Below are 12,246 nucleotides of genomic sequence, written 5' to 3'. Positions count from 1 at the left end.
TGCCCAGGATCCGAACCCTGGGCCACCGCAGCAGAGCACGCGAACTTAACCACTTGGCCACGGAGCCGGCCCCTATGTTATTTTAATATATTTTAACTTTTCTGTCAGGGGCCATTGAAAAATGACATCTTTATATTTGTTGGGATTTTCTTCTTGACCTCCTGTGCCAGGTACTGGATATTCCGTACCCTTTCTTATGAGAAAAACTTTCTTTTTCTTTCATCAGAAGAGCTTTATTCCTTTTTCCTTGCTAATAAATAGTTGGCATAAATTTGTAAGTATGCAAAGTTTATTATTGAGTATAATCTCACTTGAATTACTGTTTACATCTTTTCACTTTACTCTTTGTCATTCCTTATGACTATGCTTTGAATAATAGACTTTACATTAAGAAAAGAGACCTGTGATAGGACAATAAAATGCAGAATTGGAGATAGCTCTCCTGGAATGTATTATGTCAACGTGGGGAATGTGTCCTACATTTTCTAGAAATTGTTCTTTTTATGGTTCCATGTTAGAATTCACTAGTAGCCTCACTTGCGTGAGGTTTGAAAGGCCAAAGTGAAGAAGGCCTTAGTCTTGGGAAGCATGGTACAGAGACAGACAGATGCCTGGGAGTTTCACATACACCATCTTCCAGCCCATTCTCCTGATTCTTTGCCCTGCCAGCTAAGAGTATTCTCAAAACCAACAGTAACTACCTGGTTTCCATTTTCTCAGAGCTGTGGGTTTCAACAGATACCTCCACAAGTCCCACAGTTTGAGAATGCTCTCTGAAGTACTGACTCCGCTCTTTAGATTGTATTTGTATAACTTCTGATTTGTGTAGTAAACACCTTGTTCTGCTAACAGTGTAGTGACTGTGTGTTCCTGATTCCACCAAGGCAGCTACAGTGATGCAGTCAAAAGGAACCACATGGGCATCTGTTCCTCCACTGCCCTGTGCAGCGACTGCTCTGACCCAGGCCCTCCATGTGAGAATTAGCACCTTTCTCTTATCAGGCAGATTGTGGGTGTTTCCAATTACTCAGAGCCAAACAAGATTCCTCAGCACATTTTCAGTTATATTTGTATGTTATTTTATTAAAACAATGTGTATTTTTTGGTCAAGCAAATGCTTCTGTAGATGTTTCTTAGAAATATTTTATTAACTGTTCCAGACAACTTGTATACTAACAAGTATTTTTCCATTTCCTGATAGGATATATTAAAACATCCCATTGAAACTGTGGATTTTCAGACCAACTTGTAATTTTGTCAAATTAATCATTATACATTCTGAGTCACTACCACTATGTACATACAAGTTATTTTTTTCCTCAGATTTTATTTTTTATTCTATAGTTACAATTTTTGTCATGAAACTAATTTCTCATTTATTCATAATACCAAAAACTTATAATGTATTTTTGTCAGTGCCGTTTTGTGAAAGACTGCCAGGATGACATCTGTAGTCAAAGAGAAGGGTGTAATGAATGGTAGTAATAAGGATGACCATAAACCATAAATGACAATGGGCTGTATCAGTAAGAGAGTGCTCAAAAGATCTCCTTACACAATTTGGGCTTGTGAGACTCTTAGGGAAATTAATACATTTAGAAGCAGCCATGTATACAGGGGAATTGGGGGAAAAACACACACCTACACACCCAGGGAAGACCCACACCCAGAAAAGACCTGAGAAGACCCTAAACCTTCATGCCAGGCTGATAGTAGAGGTCTTCCCCTGCATGGAGTCAGTCTGTAAAAAGTAGGAGATGTGGTTCTTTTTTCAAATAGCTAATTTTCAACAAAAGATCACGAGACACAGAAAGAAACTGGGAAACATAGCCCACTCAAAGGAACAAATTAAAGCATAAATCTCCAGAAACCAACCCTAAAAAAACACAGGCTTCAGACTTAGTAGACAGTGACTTGAAAACAACAGTCTTAAATATCCTCAGAGCTTAAGGAAAAGCATATATGAACAAAATGGGAATATAAAAGAGAGAAATTATTTTTATAACCAGAGATATTCTGGAGCTGAAAACATACAAGAACTGAATTGAAAAATTCACTAGAGGGTCAACAGCAGACTTGAACAGGCAGAAGAAAGAATCAGTGAACTTGAAAACAGGTCATTTGAAATTGTCAAGTCTGAGGAGCAAAGGAAAATAAAGGAAAGAGAACATAGCCAAGGGACTTAGGGGTCACCATTAAACCAACACATCATGGAAGTCCCAGAAAAAGAAGAGAGGCAGAGTTTATTTGAAGAAATAATGGCGGAATATTTTTTCTGATCCTTTCTCTGTTGTCTCCTGGTACTCCTGTCATGCATACGTTGGAGTACTTAGTGTTCCATATTTTATAAAAGCTCTTTACATTTTTCTTCATTGTTTCTTCTCTATTTTCTTTAGGTTGCATAATCTCATCCACCTATATCTTCTCTGTCTTTATTGATATTCTTTCATGTGACACTGTTACCATACCTTTCCTCTTTAACATAGTCTCCCTTAGTTCTTTAAACATATTTATAATGGCTGCTCTGAAGTCTTTGTTAAATCCGTCATCTAGACCCTCTCACGGACAGTTTCTCTTGCCTACCTTTTTCCTGTTTGTGGGTCACTCCTTTGTTTCCTTTCATGTATCATAAACTTTCTGTTAAAAATTGACATTCTAGATCATGTTCTTGCCAGGGCTGCTGCTTGTTTGCTTCTTCATTTGCTTAGTGACCGGCTGACATTTCAGTGACGTCTATTTTCCCCAGGTTAGCACACTCTTGGGCATGCTTACAGTCACATTGGGACGACAGTGGTTTTGACAGGACCCTCACCGACTGTCTCTTTCACTGACTTACACTGTTATTGTAGGCCGATTGTGCTATTGTTCTTGACAGTGCCCTGAGACAGTGCCCTTTGACAGTACCCTGATAATTCCCACCCCTTTGTAGAGGTAGTTTTTGAGGCCAAGGTTTGTTCTGATCCCAAGAGGGCTTTCCTTATCTGTCTTTTTCCCTCGTTCTCTTTGAAACTAGTGGGCCTACTTGTTGGGTTTGTTGCTCTCATGGAGATACTAGTCTTCTCTTCATTGCTGACCATCAGATCTTCCATTGTTTTTGAGGTACCTTTAGTCTCGAACTTGCACACATTTGTTTTGAATGAAGTCAGCTTCTTTGGAGAGAGCTTTGGAGCTGTGTGTTCTTAGAGACTGCCTCTGCCTATGAGCAAAACCTTTGAGTCACAACTTTAAGTGTGGATGGCAGCCTCTGGTCTTCTCGGCTTGCCTCTCGTGGCTTAGAACTTCCACACTATGAATGGGCTGGGGCAAGGGCAGTTGGGGGCTCCAGTATTCTCAATGTGCCATGCCTCAGGTAGAGTCTCTGCCCTGTCAGTGACAACCAGGTGGGAAAAATGACTCCCTGACCTACTTGCTTCACTCACTTGGAATGAGCCTCTGCAACGTGTAGCTAGGAGAGGTTGAGAAATGCTGGTGACTGCCCTTCCCAGAAAGACACCATAGCCCTTGACTGAGAGCAGGGGATAGAGGAAATCTTGTGTTCTTGGCTGCCCCTGTCTGGAGTGGAATTTCTATCACATTGAACTGGGAGGGGCAGAAAGCAAGTTGTGGTTCAGGTGCCACAGACTGTCGCTGTTCTTAGTCTCACGTAGCAAATTTCATTGACTAAATGTTTGTCCATTTGCTGTATGCCCTTATGACACATTCCAGAGCCTTTAGATGATTGAATTTTTAAAATAATTGTTATCATTTATACTCATTTTGCTGGGGAGAGGGTCGGGAGATTTCCTCGTGCAGCCAATCCAGTATTTTGCTTTTGATGCATGGCAAATGGAATTTTCTTCTTTTACGTTTTGGAGTTTTCATTGGTGGTATATAGCAGTTCAGTTGGTTCTTACATATTGAATCAGTGACCTTGAGCCTAGGACCTTGCTGTTAGTTCTAGTGGTGTTTCCCCCCCTTAGATTCAATAAGAATTTCTACAAACAAGATCATACCATCTGCAAATAAACTTCTTTTTACTTCTTTCTCATCTTTGTTTCTTTAAGTTTTCTTTCTTGCCGTGCACTGGCTGGGTGTTCCAGGACAATTTTGACTAGAAGTACTAGAAATGAACACTTGCTTTGTTTCCAGTCTGAGGGACAATGCGTTCAGTCTCACACCACAAAGTAGGATGTTCCCTCTAGGTTCTTCATATGCATCATCAGATTGGGGTGGTTTCCTTCCAGATATAATTGGATGAGAATTTTTATCATGAATGCATGCTGGATTTTTCTCACATGTTTTTTCTGTGTTTGTGGAGATTATCATATGCTTTTTCTTGAGTCTTTTTAAGATAGTATCTTACATTGATTTTCAGATGTTAAATCCACCTTTGCATTCCTTGACAAACTCCATCACCATATACAAACCTTTTTATGTATTACTGTATTTTGTTTGCCAATATCTTGTTAAAAGTTTTTGTTTATGAGGATCATTCATCTGGTTCTTGGTGGGTTTTTTTTACTTTTTACTTTTTTCTCACAGTCAGCCCAAACACACTTCTTTTCTAATGTTTTTTTTTGTAGCTTTCTTTTTTTTTCCTAAAGATTGGTGCCTGAGCTAACATCTGTTGCCAATCTTCTTTTTTTTCTTCTTCTTCTTCTCCCCAAAGCCCCCCAGTACATCGTCGTGTATTCTAGTTGTGAGTGCCTCTCGTTCTGCGTGTGGGACGCCGCCTCAGCATGGCCTGATGAGTGGTGCCATGTCCGTGCCCAGGATCCGAACCAGCAAAACCCTGGGCTGCCAAAGTGGAGTGCGCGAACTTAACCACTCGGCCACGGGGCTGGCCCCCTTTTGTAGCTTTATTGAGGTATAATTGACAAAATTGTAAAGCATTTTAAGAATACATCGTGGTGATTTGACACAAGTATACAGTGCAGGAGGACTCCATCTTTTTTTTCCTTGTGATGTCTTTGTCTAGCTTTGGTTAGATGACTTATAATGTAGTTCCTCCTCTCTTATTGGTATTGTATTGGCATTATTTCTTCTTTAAATGTATGTTAGAATTCCAACAGTGAAGCTGTCTGGGCCATGGCTTTTCTTTGTGGGAAGATTTTTAACTACTACTTAAATTTCTTTACTTGATAGAGGCCTATTCAGGTCTTTTGGGTTTTGTGTGTGTGTGTGTGTGTGTGAGGATGTTGGCCCTGAGCTAATATCTGTGACAATCTTCCTCTGTTTTATGTGGGATGCCACCACAGTGTGATCTGACAAGCAGGGCTAGGTCTGCGCCCGGGATCCAGGCCTGTGAACCCCAGGCCACTGACGTGGAATGTGCAAACTTAACCACTACACCACCAGGCCAGCCCCTATTCAGATTTTTTATCTCTATTTCTTCTTGAGTCTAGTTTGATAAGAATTGTCCATTTCAAATAAATTATCTAGTCTATTGGCATAAAGTAGTTCATATGATTCCCTCATAGCTTTTAAGATCTCAGGTATATTTGCAGTGATGCCTTCCTCCTTTTTTTTTTCCTATTTTGGTAATTTGTGTTTTCTTTTCTTTCCCCTTGGTTATTGGTTAGTCCTGCTTTGATTTTATCAATTTTTTTTTTGGTCTTGTCAGAGAACCAACTTTTGGTTTTATTGATTTTCTGGTTTTCTGTTTCATTGACTTGTGCTTCTAGTTTTAGTATTTACCTTTTTCTAAGCTTTGAATTGATATGCTTTTCTTTTTCTAGTTTCTTTCACTTGAAACTTAAACTATTGATTTCAGATCTTTTTCCTTTCTACTGTATTTGAAACTATATATTTGACCCTAAAACCTCTTTGTGTGTATTCCATAAATTTTGATTTTCTGTTTTCATACTCATTTATTTCACGGTATTTTTCCAGTTTTTCTTTCGATTACTTCTTTGATTTCTTTTAATTCCTTTTTTGAGGTTTGAATTATTTGATTTCTTCTATGACTCAAGGCAATTTTCTGAGGTTAAATTCTTTTCTTCCTATATAGTTAACATGTCTTCCCATTAAAATGACTTATTATTCATTCATATTAGTAAACACTGATATCTTGCTTTCATCAGTGCCCCGCAGCCAAAGGTCACCAGGAACACAGTCGTACTAGAACCAAGTTGAGTTATTGACTCATTGTGATAGCGAAGACCATACACCGTGAGGAACCATGATGCATCTCCACAGAGGGTTATAGGGTGGGCTCTACACGAGTGGGGCTTGCATTAGGTGTTTGGGGTTCAAGGTATCAGGGCTTTGATTAATGATCTCAAAAAGTAAATGTAATTCTATGATTTGGTATCCCAATCATTCTTATCTAGAAAGCAGAAGAATGGAATGGGGCTATAACTAATAGATCAAGAAGCAACAGTCACCTGTGCCAGAATAGTGAGATGTTTGGTAATTTCTGTAGTTTTGACAATTTTCTTGTATAATCCTGGTACAGACGTGGTAGTGGTCTCATGTTGGTCTTATTCCATCACAACAAATAAACCCATGTGATGTTGGTTGTCTGTAAGATAATTTACATTCGACGGCAAAACAACATAGCCTTTGATGTGATGGCCATGCCAGTACTGTCTGTCCAGCTCCTACCTTGCAGAGTGTGCTTTCTCTCTCCGGCACCATTTCTAGTCTTTTATGGAAATTAGCTTGGTACACAAAGATTAATTCAGTAAAACCCCAGCAAATTCTATAAAGTAGATATATTTCCTATCTTATTAAAAAAGCAAGTGAGGGCAGTAATTTCAGTAAACTTCCGGTGGTCACAAAAACTAGTAAATGACAAATAAGAGATTGAATTAAAACCCATACCCCTTGGCTCAGAGATCATGCTCTTGATGCAATTCCAATTTTGGAGCATTTCATCTCTGCCCAGTGTTTTAAGCCAGAAGTTGGCAAAGCTTTTCTACAAAAGAGCCAGATAGTAAATTTGCTCATTTTGGCAGTCTGTATGATCTCTGTCACAGCTACTCAGTTCTGCCATTGTCCCACTAATAAGCAGCCATGAATGTGTAAACATACAGGCATGGATGTGTTGCAATTCAACTTAATTTACAAATACTGGTGGAGGACCAGATTTGGCATGTGGGTCATGGGATACTGACCCTGGCTCTAGTCTGTAAACTAATTCATTACACACAAAAGTAACCAAGGCACTCTAGGCTTTTGCTGTAGATGCTTGAAAAAGCAAGACCAAGGGGAGTTCTCCTGTCTCATCCTCTGCTTGAGATCTGATTTCTCGGTGTGTTGTATGTCTCCATGAATGGGACACAGGCCGGAGATAGAGTAGCAAGATATTCCACATAGAATGTTGTCAGCACAGTGGTGGGCTAGGAAGCTCCAAGCTCCTGTTCACCCACAGAAACACTGAGGGCAAGAAAACAGCAGAAACTTCTTTTTTTCTTTTAAAGATTGGCACCTGGGCTAACAACTGTTGCCAATCTTCCTTTTTTTTTTTTTTTCCTGCTTTATTTCCCAAACCCCCTCGGTACATAGTTGTATATCTTAGTTGCAGGTCCTTCTAGTTGTGGGATGTGGGATGCCGCCTCAACGTGGCCTGACGAGCAGTGCCATGTCGGGGCCCAGGATCTGAACCCTGGGCCGCCACAGCAGAGTGCGCAAACTTAACCACTCGGCCACGGAGCCAGCCCCAGCAGAAACTTCTGAAGCAACTTTGCAGAGTCTGGAAAACAGTCAGAGGTTTACAGCAGCCAGGTGAATGCCTAATCAAGAAAAAGCCATCTTCGGGGGCAGCCCATGGCCGAGTGGTTGAGTTTGCGCACTCCGCTTCAGCAGCCAAGGGTTTTACCGGTTCGGATCCTAGGCACAGACATGGCACCGCTCATCAGGCCATGCTGAGGCGGCGTCCCATGTAGCACAACCAGAGGCACTCACAACTGGAATATACAAGTATGTACTGGGGGTCTTTGGGGAGAAGAAGGAAAAAAAATTAAATCTTTAAAAAAAAGTCATCTTCAAATGGTAGGAAAGCTTAGTGGTTTTTTGTGGGTTTTTTTAAAGATTTATTTTTTTTTCCTTTTTCTCCCCAAAGCCCCTCGGTACATAGTTGTATATTCTTCATTGTGGGTCCTTCTAGTTGTGGTATGTGGGACGCTGCCTCAGCGTGGCTTGATGAGTAGTGCCATGTCTGCACCCAGGATTCGAACTGACAAAACACCAGGCTGCTTGCAGCGGAGCGCATGAGCTTAACCACTGGGCCACGGGGCCAGCCCCAAGCTTAGTGGTTTTTACTCATCCCACCTGACCCTCTCCCCAGCACAGCAGTGGCCTTGGTCTGGAAGCAGTGGCAGCCTGGTTCCCACTTTCCTCCCCTGAACCCAAGGGAGAAGAGCGGACCTTATTTGTAAATTAGTCTGTATGTTTCTTCCGACACGAGGCACTTGGCTCTGTTTCACCTGGCTAGGAACTCAGGTGGGAAGAGCAGCCTGAACGGCTTGTAAAAGCTGTGCGAGGACTGAGATGCCTAGGGCAGGGGTTTGTGGGTGGAGACCTGCAGTATAGCAGCTGAGGGGAAGCTAGAGTGACGCTCCTTGGGAAGTTAGGACATTTCACAGCAGCTGTGTGCAGGGGAATTCAGAAGGCCGCTGCGTGCCCAAGGAAGACGCGTGTTCAAAAAGCTAAGGAGAGGGCCGGCCCGGTGGCGCCCCGGTTAAGTTCTCACGTTCCGCTTCTCGGCGGCCCAGGGTTCGCCAGCCCAGATCCCGGGTGCGGACATGGCACCGCTTGGCACACCATGCTGTGGTAGGCGTCCCACATGTAAAGTAGAGAAAGATGGGCACGAGGAGGAAGACTCAGGGCCAGTCTTCCTCAGCAAAAAAGAGGACTGGCGTTAGCTCAGGGCTAATCTTCCTCAAAAAAAAAAGCTAAGGAGAGCTTAAGCTTTCACTTCAGGCTCAGAACAAGCCTAGCTAAGTGTTGAAGGAGTGGCCCAGACCAGAGGTAACCGGCAAAGACTGGGAGAGCTCCTGACATTCAGGAGACTCTCAAAACATTAGCTAAACACCAGCTAGAGGAGCAGAGGCTTTGCTGATCTCACACAAGGAATGGTGCCTGCAAAAATAATTTGGAAAAGGCTACTGCAGCTTTCAACAATTTATAGGATTGCGGGGCCGGCCCCATGGCCGAGTGATTAAATTTGCTGGCTCCGCTTCAGCGGCCCAGGGTTTCATCGGTTCAGATCCTGGGCGCGGACATGGCACTGCTCATCAGGCCATGTTGAGCCAGCGTCCCACATGCCACAACTAGAAGGACCCACAAGTAAAAATACACAACTGTGTACCAGGGGGCTTTGGGGAGAAAAAGGAAAATTTTTTTTTTAAAAATCTTAAAAAAATAAAGGATTGCAAACCCTGGGGAAGGGAAAGAATCTGATTTCCAGAGTTACCACATTAAAATAGTCAAATGTCCAATTTTTAACAAAAATATCACAGGACATACAAAGAAACAGAAAAACACAGCCCATTCGAAAAAACAAAATAAATTGACAGACACTGAAGAAGCCAGACTTCAGACTTACTAGACAAGGAGTTTTTTTTTTAAAAGAGAGCATAGAAAACAATAAAGAAGATCGACAAAATTGACAAACCTTTAGCTAAATTGACTAAGAAAAAATGAGAGGAGGTGCAAATTATTAAAATAAGAAACAAAAGTGGGGACGTCATTACCAATTTTACAGATAGACAGGAGTATAGGAGAATACCATGAACAATTAAACACAAATAAATTGGATAATCTAGGTGAAATGGACAAATTCCTAGAAGCACACAACGCACAAAAACTGAATCATGAAGACAGAGAAAATCTGAATAGACTTACAACCAGTAAGAAGCTTAATCAAAAACCTCACAAGGGACCAGATGGCTTCAGTGGTGAATTGCACAACACATTTAAAAAAGAATGAACACCAATCCTCAAATTCTCCAAAAAATAATTAAGAGGAGGAACAATTCCTAACTCAAGAGGCCAGCGTTGCCCTGATAACCAAAGTCAGACAAAAACACTGCAAGAAAAGAAAACTACAGACGAATATCCCTGATGGATACCAATGCAAAAATCCTAAAAAAGAAAAGAAAATAGCAAACCAATTCAGCAACATATTAAAAGCATTATACGCCATGACAAGTGGGGTTTACCCACAAATGCAGGGATGGTTCACCATGAAATCGGTGTAATACACAACAGAGTGAAGGGGGGGGATTATATGATCATCTCAATTGCTGCAGAAAAGGCATTGACAAAATTCACCACCCTTTCATGATTAAAAAAACGTTAACTAGGAATAGAAGTAAACTACCTCAACATAATAAGGGGCACATAAGAAAAGACCACAGCTAGCATCATACTCGATGCAACACTGAAAGCTTTTCCTCTAAGATCAAGAACAAGACAAGGAAGCCCACTTTCATAACTTCTATTCAGCACAGTCTAGCCAGAGCTATTAGACAGAAGAAAGAAAGAAAAGTCACCCAAATTAGAATGGAAAAAGTAAAATTATCTGTGTTCACAGACAGCATGATCTTATATGTAGAAAAACTCTAAAGATTCCACAAAAAAACTGTTAGAACTAGTAAATTCAAATTTGCAGGATACAAAATCAACATGCAAAAATCATTTGTGTTTCTGTACACTAACAACAAACAATTCAAAAGGGAAATTAAGAAAACAATTCTATTTACAATAGCATCAAGAAGAAGAAAATATTTAGGAATAAACTTAACCAAGGAGGCAAAAGACTTGTGCGCGGGAAACTACAAATGTTGCTGAAAGAAATTGAAGACACCAATAAGTGGAAAAATATCCTGTGTTCCTGGATTGAGAGACTTAAAATTAAGCTGTCAGTACTACCCTAAGTTATCTACAGCTTCTGCAGTCCAACAGTGTTTTTAGCAGAAATAGAAAAAAATCTATTCTAAAATTCATATGGAATCTCTAGGTACCCCAAATAGCCAAAACAGTCTTAAAAAAGAAAAAGTTGGAGACCTCGCACTTCCTGATCCCAAAACTCACTCAAAGCTTCAGTGATCAAAACAGTGTGACACTGGCATAAGGATAGACAAACAGAGCAATGGAATAGAATTAAGGGTCCAGAAATTAAACCATACGTCTATGGTTAATTGATTTTCAGTAAGGGTGCCAAGACCATTCAATGGAGAAAGGACAGTCTTTTCAACAAGTAGTCTTGGCACAACTGGATATCTACATGCAAAAGAATGAAGTTAGACCTTTATCTTGTGCCATATACAAAAATTAACTCAAAATGGATCAAAGACCTAAATGTAAGAGCTAAAATATGAAACAGAAGAAAACATGGGAAATCATAACATTGGACTTGGCAGAGATTTCTTGGATATGACACCAAAAACACAGGCAGCAAAAGCGAAAATAGACAATTGAAACTATATCACTGAAGGAGAGTGATGGGAACCCTCGTTGATAGCCGGTCAATCAGAAGTACCAGTGGCAACCTGAGACTTGCGACCAGCATCTGAAGTGAGGGCAGGCTTGTGGGGCTGAGCCCACAAACCTGTGGGGTCTGATGCTAAGTCCAGGTAGTATCTGAATTAGAGAGAATTGGTGGTTAGTGTCAAACTTGGGTGGTGGAGGGGAAAAAACAGGTCAGCTGGGCAGGGAGGTCCATCGTGGTCTCAGGTAGTAGGGACCAGTCCGGGTTGGCCAGGCCAATCTAGGACACAACGAAGTCTCATATAGGGGTGATCACACATGACCAGCCAGAAGGGTTCTGGACAGACAGGATACTCTGGATAGGCCGTGGTCTGAAGTAGGAGGGACCAGCCCAGGCCAGCTACAGAGGGCCAGTACAGGCGCCACAACTCCAGGTAGCAGGGACAAGACCAGGCAGGCCAGGCCATGGCCTCATAGGGGGAGGACTACTCTGGGCCATCTGAGGAGGTCCAAGGCTGACACCATTGTGAAGTCATGTTCTCATATAGAGGACACCAGGCCATGCTGGCTGCGAATGTCCAGGACAGGTACCCCAGGCCAAGTACCAGTCTCATGTAGACAGAACCAAGGCAGGCCAGCCCAGAGTTCTAAGATAGACACCCTGGCCAAGCCGAGCTCCCATATTTGGAGGGACCAGGTCAGGCCAGCCAGGGTGGTGAATACGGGCACTGCGGCCAAACCAAGGTCTCATGTAGGAGCCACCAGTCCCAGGTGGCCAACTAGATCCAGGGCAGACACCCTATCTGGCCCTGATCACATAGGGGGCCTCAG

This window comes from Equus quagga, chromosome 14 (genome assembly GCF_021613505.1).
Source record: "Equus quagga isolate Etosha38 chromosome 14, UCLA_HA_Equagga_1.0, whole genome shotgun sequence".
Lineage (NCBI taxonomy): Eukaryota > Metazoa > Chordata > Mammalia > Perissodactyla > Equidae > Equus > Equus quagga.
The sequence above is the reverse complement of the archived record's forward strand: the minus strand, read 5'-3'. Positions refer to the sequence as shown.